The sequence below is a fragment of the Xenopus laevis genome, chromosome 1L, assembly GCF_017654675.1.
Source record: "Xenopus laevis strain J_2021 chromosome 1L, Xenopus_laevis_v10.1, whole genome shotgun sequence".
Classification (NCBI taxonomy): Eukaryota; Metazoa; Chordata; class Amphibia; order Anura; family Pipidae; genus Xenopus; species Xenopus laevis.
In genome coordinates, this window is record NC_054371.1 from 103655502 (window position 1) to 103667926 (window position 12425).

At 40.0% G+C, this 12425-nt stretch overlaps 1 protein-coding gene across 7 annotated transcripts in view; it reads left to right on the forward strand.

Moving 5' to 3' along the window:
- Positions 1 to 12425, forward strand: part of cfap299.L (cilia and flagella associated protein 299 L homeolog) — a 230172-nt gene that overhangs the window by 98109 nt on the left and 119638 nt on the right.

Sequence of the window (12425 nt, forward strand, 5' to 3'; positions counted from 1 at the left end):
TATTTTCAGGGGAGCTAGAGGATAACACTTGTAAAGGGAAAGGTCCTAGTGGGTGGAGAATAGCAATAAAAGGGAAGGTTTCAGGAAGTGAGATCAGAGATTCGTCGTGGGAAGAAAGCTAAGCAGTGGGCTCTGCAGCAGTAGAGTCATCTCTTAGAAGAGGTACTGAGCCTAGGTAGCAGGAGGCCTAGTGGTGTAACAGTACACTCTAGGAAGTGTAAGAGGTAATTAGCATGGGCAGCTATGGCCCCAAATAGGAGTTAGTGGGCATAGTGTTCGGAGAGGTTCTTACAGTGAGCCAGCCAGGACCCAAGAGGGGTGCCTGCGAGCATGTGTCCCCCCCCCCGGCAGTGTGCAGTTACTGGAAGTGTTATGTGGATAGCTGGGATATTGAGCCCCGTGAAAGTGCTGCTGCTTAACTGAAGGCCGTGACAATAAAGAGAATGTGTTTGAACTCTCTGCATCGTATTTTTCACTAAAGGTTTTCCTACACAAAAACTCGATGGTAGATAAAAGATAACACATCTAAAGAAAATCATGGCTGTAACTAGGAGATAAGGCTAAAGGCTAGCTGCATGGTTGTGAGAAGATTGCTCCATTAATCATTCAGAGTGTCAAAATAGCTTAATTTGAGGGGTACAGGAGGCCCCAGGTATAGTCTGTGGTATAATAGACAAAAACCCTATGTCTTAGTCTTAAAAGCTGTGCTGCTAAGTAAAGGGTTAGCAAGGTAAGGCAATCACATCGAGCTTGGCTAGTATCAGTATTGCAATGTGAGGCTGTTTTAGCAGGGTTGATTTTAGTCGTAAGAGTATCTCTGCAATCGGGGTCGAGATGCAGAGTGGGGAGTTGATAAGAGTGCGTAAAGGAAATTTATGTGTGGGCTGATGATAAGCTGTTGCAAGTCAGGGGGGGGGCTCTGCTGGGAAGAGGTCAATGGGAGATATGTGAATGGATGCCCATAAATCAGGAGGTCAATGTGGGGATAGAGGGGACTGTTAAATGAAGAGTCAGGGCTAGTATAGCAAGCATACTCACACCGATTTCATTTCCAGTTCTTTTCTGCCTTCATTGGTGAGGAAGTCTCAATTCAGATATGCAAAACAGTCTTTAAAGTTCAATGTGGTAATCCTAGCTGGTTGCAGAATATTTGACCATTTTATGGATCCCAGAGGATGTAAATTCTGCCGCCTTTGTAAACTTGTAAAGAGTATGGGAAGCCCCATCAGTAATGGAGCTACTGTTCCCAATTGGCTATACATGCTTCACTAAATACACTTTTTTATTATGTTGACACTAACATCCAGAGGCAATTAATCCAGGTTTTGACATATTTATTTAAAGTATAAAAACACAACACTTAGGGGCCCATTTACTTAGCTCGAGTGAAGGAATAAAATATAAAATATACTTCTAATTTCGAATGTTTTTTTGGCTACTTAGACCATCGAATTGGCTACTTCGACCTTCGACTACGACTTCGAATCGAACAATTTGAACTAAAAATCGTTCGAATATTCGACCATTCGATAATCGATGTACTGTCTCTTTAAAAAAAACCTCGACCCCATACATCGCCACCTAAAACCTACTGAGGTGCAATGTTAGCCTATGGGGAAGGTCCCCATAGGCTTTGTAACAATTTTTAGGTTGAAGAAAAATCATTTGATCGATGGATTAAAATCCTTCGAATCGAACAATTCGAAGGATTTAATCGTTCGATCAAACTATTTGCGGTAAATCCTTCGACTTCAATATTCGAAGTCGAAGGATTTACATTCGGCAGTCGAATATCGAGGGTTAATTAACCCTTGATATTCAACCCTATTTAAAGCTGCCCCTAATACTTTGTAGCAAGTTTGTTGCCTTATTAACTAGCAGGTTAATATACAGCTTTTTATCTGCTGTCCCCAAGGTATTTGATAGATATTACACATTGTAGAAAACTAAAAAACAGAGGTGGAAGCACCCTTGCTTTCCTATAGAGCTAAGCAAAAAGTCAGCACAAACATCCTTTAATTCTGTTCATTATTTAAATGGTAAAATTCAATATATTATTCAAAGACAATATGAAATCAGTTTTAGACATCTGGGTGTTTCAAGTGTTTTACTTTACAAGTTACTTCTGCAGACTGCCATTTTAAAATTACATTTTGGTCTGTTTTTAAGTGGTTTGAAAGAAAATTAGAAAATTTAATAAATGATTTCCCAAATTTTTCCTATCAAATTTTTTTATATTCTGTTTAATTCAATTAAGTTTAATTGAAGTAGAAAAAAACTTCTACAAATTACACAAACTTGAATTTGGATAAATGATTCCTATAAAATGCCCTCTCCTAAGAAATTAATGAACAAATTGACTAAAAGTGGAACCAATACAGCCCTGTGCGACCATGCTAAGAATCCTACAGCAAGTAGAGAATTTACCATTGAAACCAACCACTGTACATGATACTTTAGCGAGTTTGCTATCCAGGTGCAAAGAGTAAACAATTGAACATCATAAATATAAATACCAGCATTCTGGTAAACAAGGTCTGAATATTTTATTTTATATTCAGTATGCATAGGATTACCAAAGTATGTGGCATATAGACATTGCACAATTTACCATTTGGCTATAGCAAAAATAATATGTTGCCCCTAAAAGTTCATTTACCACAGGAAATCATATAGTTTTGGAATGTACACATTCTGCTGGCTAATTCAAAATTGGTATATATGTCTTTCTGCTCCAAACTGCAAATATCAGCTTAAATTAAATTTCTGATAAACACCTCATTATCGCAGTTTACCTGCCATTTGATTTAATTTTATTATTTAGTTTATCAGTGAGACAGAATTTGGCTTAAAGGAATTTTTCAGTATAAAAAGTGGATAAATAGATTAGTGGGATTAGTGCGGTTAGTGGGATTCGAACGATCATACATCTTACGATTTTTTGGCCAACATCTGTCAGGAAATTGATCGGCCAGGTCAAAAAATCTTTGTTGGTCCCAGTGCAATCTATCTATGTTTGAAGGGCCAAGCAGGCAGCTACCCTTTGTTTTCCTGGCAAATTGGTTTTTTTAGTTGATGGTCAATTCGTACAATCGTACGATCGTTCCGAGAAAATCATGGTCTCACGATGAGGATCGGATCTTTTAAAAATCTCAACTTCTATTGCCAGCTTTAGACAGCTGAAAACAGAGTAGACATTCGCTTACTCCAGCCTTTATAGATTACATTTTTGGCTAAATATAACTAACTATATTAGAAACATTTTTTATTTTGCACAGCCTAATTTTTTATTTTGCACAGCCTATTTATTTACCCAATTTTAATTTTTACACTGAACTGTTCCTTTAAAATATATACTGCATTTTAGTAATCAGGGGCATTTTATTTATACAAGAAGGTCTGGGCAACAGCTTGTCAGCTGCTATTGAACTGTAAATTTAAATTAAAGACTGGTAGCTGTGGTGTAAGTGTAACCAAAAATGTAACCATTTTCTCTGGTTAATTATGACATGTACATAGTACCAGCATCAAATAAAGTCAGATGGAGTCTTTTGTTCATGCGTATACGTCAAACGGTCAATGTATTTCAAAAAGAAAAAAAGACTTTCCTACACCATCAGTTTTTATCTTGCCGGATGAAAACATAGCATGCTGTGTTCCTATCCGACAGGCATGTCATGTTGGATGGCAAATGTTTCATGTAGTTTTACGCATCAGATTTTTTTGTCAGTCCTGTTATATTTTAACCCATGCCACCACTGTAGGAGGTGTTTTGTCAATTCCATGTTATCCTACAAAATCTCCTGTAGAGAAAAAAAACTACCAAGTAGTGAGTTTGCTTATGGCGTTATAGGCATGTTGTCTGTGTCTTTTCTATGCCTTGTGTTGTTGTTCTTGGCAAATGGAACATGTCAAACCAATTGGCCAACTTATTAAATAGCGGTTACTTGGCCTATCAGGTTGCTGACAGATGGGTACCTGGAAACTGCATGATTTTTCTGATCTCCCAGTGAAAGGGCAGGTCTAAAAGTTTCATTGTTGTGCTAATTATTGGAACAACCTAACATTTTCTACCAATTAGACTGTGGAGATCATGTCTAGTAACAAAACTGGGTATTTTATTTTGTCTAACAAAGCGTAGAATGATGTAAAAGGTATTGTGGGAGGGGAAAAAAGGTGCTGAGCACCTCCCCATTTTATACCTCTTTACATGGCAGCCTTTCTTTACTCAACTTAATGGGTAACACAGTGTCCGAGTTGGTGTAAAATAATGGTATAATATTCTGTGTTAGTCTGCATAGAATATTTTAACTATCATTAAAATTGTCATATAGACTAAAATGCAGTTTCTGAAAAAAAAAAAATGTTTGCTGTATCTGCTGTCAAAAAACAATGTGGGGAAGAATGTGAACCAACACTTGGGAACTGTAGCTTTGCCAGGGAAACTGTACATTGCATTCATTATCTCATACCACACACACATCTGATAAGGGGAGTTAAAATCTTACTAAATAAATTCTTGGATGTTTACCAGAACACTCTGCATCAGGTCAAATAGGATCTGTTTTTATTTAATAACTAAAATATGCAGGTGCTAATGTGAGACACATGTTTGCAGGCTCAAGAAACAAATGTAAATAATTTTAATGTAGAATAATTAAAGACAAGTAGAGAACTATTAACTATTAAAGCCACTTCCCTGTGATTTAAATCATCATGTTTCACTGACACAGGGAAGAATACCTGAATTCCCTGGGTGGTGCCTAACATTTGGCACCCCCTCCTCCTCCCAGTGAATTAATCCTTTAAGTGATTTGTACCTGTGTTGTTGGTTTCCTTTTTTTCATGTGGCACCACATGAAAAAAGGGGGGGGTTACATTTAATACAGAACACAAATATAGACAGAACTGGAAAGGAAAAGGCTTATAAGGCATTTGAAAACCATGTTCCATGCCTTTGTATACACAGTAGACAGTGTAATAATTATTTTGACTTTTTTTTTACCTTTTGCCCATGTTTTCTCAAAGGAAAAAAAACTTTTTCCGCGCACAATGTTGCCGCGCACAATATTGCCACATTTCGTCAAAATATACAAAAATTATGTCTCTCCTGAGTGAGATTTTCCATTACCATTATAAATATCATCAATTCCACCCGCTTGCCTGCACCCCAGTGAGTACACTCTAACTGAACAGCCTGGGATGCGTACAAGATCCACAACAGGAAACACAGGTAAAAAAAGCTTGTCTGTAGAAACTCTTAGGGCTATGGCACGGGACATTTTCTCCACTACTATTTTTCAGTCAGTGGAGAACTGACTGTCCACTCTGAAAAACACCAATGATGAATACTCCCTGTGTGTCAGAGCCTTTCATTTGTTTATTGTTTTTTCTCTTTAAAAAAAATGGCTCCGTAAAATAACCAAAAAATTTGATCAGAAATAATTTTAATAATGAAACAATACTGAAATAAAATGTTATTTGCATTCCTTGAAATCTGGGTAGTTAATAAAGTTTATTATATAGAATGTTATATGTACTATTATTACAAAAACACCATAGTCATATTATTCCACCTGAATAAATAATGTTCCTACTGAGGTCATACTAAATTTTTAGAAAGTGAGGAAAAGTAATAGGCTTTCTTCGGCATTTTAAACAAGACAATGTGCTCTACTGACATCTACACAAACGTGAATATTTTCCATAATTATCTTTCAGGTTCAGCTGCTGATAGTTTCAGATACATCAATATTTTTGTTACAAAGAGGAATCACAGTCTTCCAGGTCACAGCTACAGCTACCAGCATAGTTGAAAAGGGTAGATGTGCCAAATTCTTGAAATATTTTAATTTCATTGTAATGCAGAATAGCAGGTGTACAATGCTTTTGCCAGGTTTTAAAGAGTGGATTAGTATGAATCATAATTTATTAAAAATGAAAGCAAACTGTTAATTTAAAATTATACTCTTAAATTGTGTTGACAGTTAGGGGCAAATTTACTTAAGGTCGAATATCGAGGGTTAATTAAACCTCGATATTCGACTGTCGAAGTTAAATCCTTCGACTTCGAATATCGAAGTCGATGGATTTAGCGCTATTCATTCAATCGAAAAAAAATGATTAAATCCTTTGAATCGTTCGATTCGAAGGATTTTAATCCATCAATGGAACGATTTTTGTTTGACCAAAAAAACATAGGCAAGCCTATGGGGACCTTCCCTATAGGCTAAAATTGGCCTCGGTAGGTTTTACTTGCCGAAGTAGGCCAAAGTTTTTTTTTAAAGAGACAGTACTTCGACTATCGAATGGTCGAAGTCGTAGTCAAAAGTTTAAGTAGCCCATTACAAGTAGCCAAAAAAAAACATTCGAAATTCAAAGTTTTTTTTCCTCTTTTCCTTCTCTCGAGCTAAGTAAATGGGCCCTCTATTGTTGACAGGTCCATTTGATTAGGAGATGTCTTTTACTTCTTTATACGTCTCTGTACCCTATGTATAATTTAGGTGTTTAAAACTATGCTTAATACAAACCTATCATAAATAGGTTACCTTATATACAACTTATGATCTAATTTGTAATGTTTTACTTGAACTATGTATTTTCTTGTCTATGTTGCGGTTACTTCCCCTTCTGGAAGGGCGTACATAGTCAATGACCATGTATCTGAATTGAGGGTATGCTTTGATTATTTAGCAGGAAGTGTTTTTGAATTGGTAATTCAGAACCTCTCTTAAGTGCCTTTCTAATGGTGGAATTATGGATCCTGTCTCTCAATGTGGGCACTCCAGTCACTCCAACATAAACTAAACCAGAAGAACTGCATATATGTATGTGTGTGTGTGTGTGTGTGTGTGTGTGTGTGTGTGAATGTTAGTGTGTATTTGTATGTTTGTGTGTTTATGTATGTTTGTGTGTAAATAATCGGAACAATGTAGCTAGTCTAGTCCCTTGGAAATAACCAGGAAGTCAAATTAGGCATATACAGTTAATAGGGTCTTATACAGAATATAAAATGGATCACAATTGCTAAACTATCAAAACTTTCAAAATAGGTGCAGTCTCTTTTGGGCATTTTGATAGTTTAGCAGTGCCAGCAATTGTGCTCCATATTAGATTCTGGATAAGACCTTGTCTTGTTTTATATTTCGAAAGAATACATTATGGCAAGTCCAAAATGGGTAAAGCCATTTTGTAAATTGTAATTGTATTGTAAATGTCTACTCTAAATCACAAAACTGCAATACTTTGCAAAAGGTACAGTTGCTTATAGATAATTTAGAAAATTCTTAAAATCCACCTGAAGTGTGCATGTTACAGTATCCTTATCTGTTACATTTTATTAGTTACAAAAATAAAACATCCTAAATATGAATACATGGGATATTTTGATGCATATGATGCACAATATTATTTTGATTGTCCAAGTATGTGCATTGTAGATAGCGCATACAGATTGCCACAGATGTCAATTCAGCTACGGCAGAATGAACACATGGATTCATCCACATCATAATCATAAAACCATATATTTTTTTAAAGTTCACACTTAAGATACAAATTAAACAGCCTTCAAGTGCTACAAAGTAACTTTCAGTTTTATTAATAAATAAGCAAATACATTTGTAATCAACAAGATTGCAAACTTTCACAATACAGCTCATATGTCCTCAACATGTTTCAAGCAACTGTGCTTCATCAGGAGTAGTTGCACGAAACATGTTTAGGACAAGTGAGCTGTGTGATAAATGTTTGTATTCAAACTTTTGAAAATTTGTAAGTGTACTTATGTATTATAAGCACTGAAAGTTACAGTGTAGCATTCAGAGCACATCTCTTTTGTTTCTTGTTTTAGATACTCCAGGTTGGAGTATTATGTGCTATATCACATGGGGAGTGACACCACTGTGTGGAGAGACTTGTGGATGTGCAGGCTTTGCATGGAAGCCGAGGTTTACATTAAAGTACACATTTAGCAGATTAAGAAAAAACATGTAAATATATTTCTACCAAACTGCAAAGCAATGCTTTAAAGTGGTAACTGACGCAAGTCTAGTATACTTTGTAGAAACTTGGCAAATACTAAAATTGCATAAATTACTCAAATTCTTACTTGGAAGCCTATTTATCAACAGTATAATTTTTGTGGTTTTTGAGACCATGACTAAACTCACTTTCTCTAAAATGACAAATGTCATGACATTTATTAAAATTTCTAAACTAAAAAAGCATAAATAGGGAAAGTCTCAATATCTGCAACTTTTTCTAGATCTTCCATTTGTAAAAAGGACATCTGCCATTGACTTCTACATGATTTCAAAAGGTTTTAACTGGAGTGGTTTCAGATTCGCTGTAGTTTTGTTGCATAATAAATCCCTGAAAAGTCTTATTTTTTTCCTACGACTTTTTCAGTTTTTTGATGTCAAAAAGCCTTGACCCAAAAAAGTTTTGGTTTAATCAGCCCCTTAGTTTTACTACCTATGCTCGGTTTATGCAAGCTTATTAGGGTTTCTTACACATTTTGTAAAGAACAATTACGTTGGACTTTTTTGTATGTAAAGGAAGCATACATTTTTATTTCATATAAAATTAATTACTGTCAGGGAGCCGGGAGCTCCCTCCAGGGAGGTAGTCAGGATCGAGGAGGAAGCCCTCTTGAGGGAGCAAGGTCGCGGTGTCCAAAGGGTTAATTCAAAGAGTAGTCAGGATCCAGGCAAGAGTTCAGGGGCAGGCAGATAACAGCAAAGTCCAAAGTCCAGGCAGGGGTCAAGATAAGTAATCAGGAACAGGATCAGCAAAATCACGTGGCGGCCATGGGCGCCGCCATCTTGGAAGCGACGCCGGCAGGAAAGGACGCGCTGCCCGGAGCTCCTGGACCTGCTCCGGGCGGCGATCGTGACAGTACCCCCCCCCCTCACGGGGGGCCTCTGGACCACCAGGACTTGGCTTCTGGGGAAATTTAGAGTGGAAATCCCTCACAAGACGAGGAGCATGAACATCAGAGTGTCCTTCCCAGGAGCATTCTTCAGGGCCAAAGCCCTTCCACTTGATGAGGTATTGAAGAGAGCCCTGGAGATTCTGGAGTCAAGGATCTTCTCCACCTCATATTCTTGTTGACCATCCACAGAAATAGTAGGAGGGGAAGACTGATTCACAGAAAGGTGGAGGTAGCGGGTTTCAGCAAAGAGACATGAAACACGTTGGGAATTGGCATCTCAGGGGGAAGCTGAAGTCTGAAAGCCACAGGATTGATCACCTCCGAGATGGAGAATGGACCCACAAACTTCGGACCCAACTTAGGAGATGGCACCTTCAACCGAATGTTCCTGGAAGACAACCAGACTTTATCACCAACCTTGTAGGGAGGAGAGGGTCTACGTCTACGATCTGCAAATGTCTTGTGAACCAGAGCGCTCTTCTCTAAGTTCGACTTGGTTGCAGCCCAAATAGCAGACATGTGGGCTGCATGGTCATCAGCAGCCGGGACGTCAGACAACACAAAGTCTTGGGGGAAGGCTTGAGGATGCTGACCATACACCGACATAAATGGAGACCTTCCAGTGGAAGTGTGGCATGCATTATTATGAGCAAATTCCGCCCATGGGAGGAGATCAGACCAGTCATCTTGACAAAGGGAGACGTGATTCCTCAAGAACTGTTCCAAAGCTTGGTTTACTCGTTCAGCTGCTCCATTAGTCTGGGGATGATAAGCGGAGGAGAACTGGAGAGTAATACCCAGATCTTTGCACAGGGAACGCCAAAACTTAGCCGCAAACTGAGAACCTCTGTCAGAGACCACTTCCACAGGAAAACCATGCAGACGGAAAATATACTGGATGAAGAGCTGAGACAACTCCACAGCAGAGGGAAGCTTCCGCAGGGGAATGAAATGAGACATTTTACTAAAGCGGTCAATCACTACCCAAATCACAGTGTTACCACCAGAGGGGGGAAGTTCAACAATAAAGTCCATTGCTAAATGAGTCCATGGCCGAGATGGGATAGGCAATGGTTGTAATAACCCACTGGGGCGAGAATGGCTAGGTTTGGATGTAGCACAAACGGTACAAGCAGCAACAAAGTCTTTGACATCTTTTCGGATAGTCGGCCACCAGACTAAACGTCGAAGGAGTTCAAGAGTCTTTTCTGGACCGGGATGTCCAGCATGCTTGGAACAGTGGGTCTGTTGAAGAATGGGCAGACGTAACTCGGGGGGAACAAACGCCATCCCAATGGGGGTATCAAGAGGAGCAGAAGATTGACCAGCCAGGATTTGATCAGCGAATTGTGGGTACAAGGAAGCGATGATCTTGACAGGAGGAATAATAGGCTCTAGTCTTTCAGGAGTACGATCCACCGGAGTGAAACTTCGAGACAGAGCATCGGCCTTCCGATTCTTGGAGCCAGGGCGAAAAGTCAAGACGAAGTTAAATCGAGAGAAGAAGAGAGACCACCTTGCTTGTCTGGGATTCAGCCTCTTGAGAGATTGAATGAATTCAAGATTCTTATGATCTGTGTAGATTGTGACTGGGATCAAGGAACCTTCAAGGAGGTGACGCCACTCTTCAAAGGCAAGCTTAACCGCCAGGAGTTCTCGATTTCCTACATCATAATTTTGCTCCGCAGGAGAGAACTTCTTAGAGAAATACCCACATGGATGCAGCTTCCCATCAGAGGGATGTCTTTGGGACAAGATAGCTCCGGCTCCAACTTCAGAAGCATCGACCTCGATGAAGAAAGGTAACTCTGGATCAGGATGGCGGAGAACCGAAGCAGAAGTGAAGGCATCCTTCAAGGATTGAAAAGCTTCAACAGCAGGTGGGGGCCAAGAGCTGGGTTTACCCCCTTTTCGGATGAGAGCAAGGACTGGAGCAATACGAGAAGAGAAACCCTTAATGAATTGCCGATAGTAGTTAGCAAAACCAATGAATCTCTGGATTGCCTTAGTACTTAGGGGTAGAGGCCACTCTTGGATTGCAGACACTTTCACAGGATCCATCTCGAAACCCTCTGGGGAGATGATATAGCCCAGAAAAGGGATCTTGGATACTTCAAACACACATTTATCCAGTTTGGCAAAGAGAGAGTTCTTCCTCAAACGAGAGAGTACTTCCTTCACCTGAGAGCGATGGCTTGCAAGGTCCTTGGAGAAAATCAAGATGTCATCTAGGTACACGACCACAAATTTTCCCAAGAGATCCTGGAAAATGTTGTTCACGAATTCTTGAAAGACAGCGGGGGTATTGCAGAGACCAAAGGGCATTACGAAGTACTCGTAGTGCCCATCCCGAGTGTTGAATGCTGTCTTCCATTCGTCACCTTCCCGGATGCGGATAAGGTTATACGCCCCACGGAGATCCAACTTAGTGAAGATTTTAGCCCCCTTCAGTTGGTCAAAGAGTTCAGCAATCAGGGGCAAGGGATACCGGTTCTTAACGGTGATTTTATTAAGACCCCGGTAGTCAATACAGGGACGTAGACCTCCATCCTTCTTTTCCACGAAGAAGAATCCAGCCCCGGCAGGAGAAGTAGAAGGGCGAATAAACCCCCGCTGGAGATTCTCTTGGATATATTGCTTCATGGCAGTGGTTTCTGCTGGAGAGAGAGGATAAGTACGACCTCTAGGGGGCATGGTTCCAGGCAGAAGATCGACAGGACAATCGTATTGTCGATGTGGAGGAAGGAATTCTGCAGACTTCTTACAGAATACATCAGAGAACTCCCTGTAAAAGGAGGGTAGAGTCTTCAGATCAGACATAGAGATATTCACCCTCTGGAGGGGGTTCAGCAGGAAGACAATGCTTCTGGCAAAATGGGCTCCAACGGGAAATCTGTCCTGCGGACCAATCAATGGTGGGATTATGCAGGCGCAGCCAAGGGAGACCCAAAACGACTGGAACTGATGGACAGGAAATAATTAGGAACGAAAGTCTTTCTTTATGCAGCGTCCCAACCTGCACAGGCAAATCACCAGTCGTCATGGAGATAAATTCAGCCACCAGGGGTCTGTCGTCAATGGCAGTGACACGAAGCGGAGTGGACAATGGGAATAAGGGAACTTCCATGTGTTTGGCGAAAAGAGCGTCCATGAAGTTCCCAGCAGCTCCAGAGTCAATGAAAGCTGAGCCGACAATGGTCTTAGTGGCTAGGCGAATCTGTAAAGGAAGGAGAAACCTGTGAGTGTTCTCTTGAGACTTCGGAGTAGTGTCCCCTACATGAGTTACCCTAGATATACCTCGGGGAACAGAACTCGTGGGCTTCACCGGACAAGAGTTCGCAAAATGAGACTGTCCGCCACAATACAGACATAAGCCAGCCATTCGTCTACGGAGTCTTTCTTGTTCGGAGAGACGAGCCCTTCCAACTTGCATCGGTTCCTCCAGGGGAAAGAGGAGAAGCTTGGGCAGCTGGAGTTTGCAAGAGAGGTC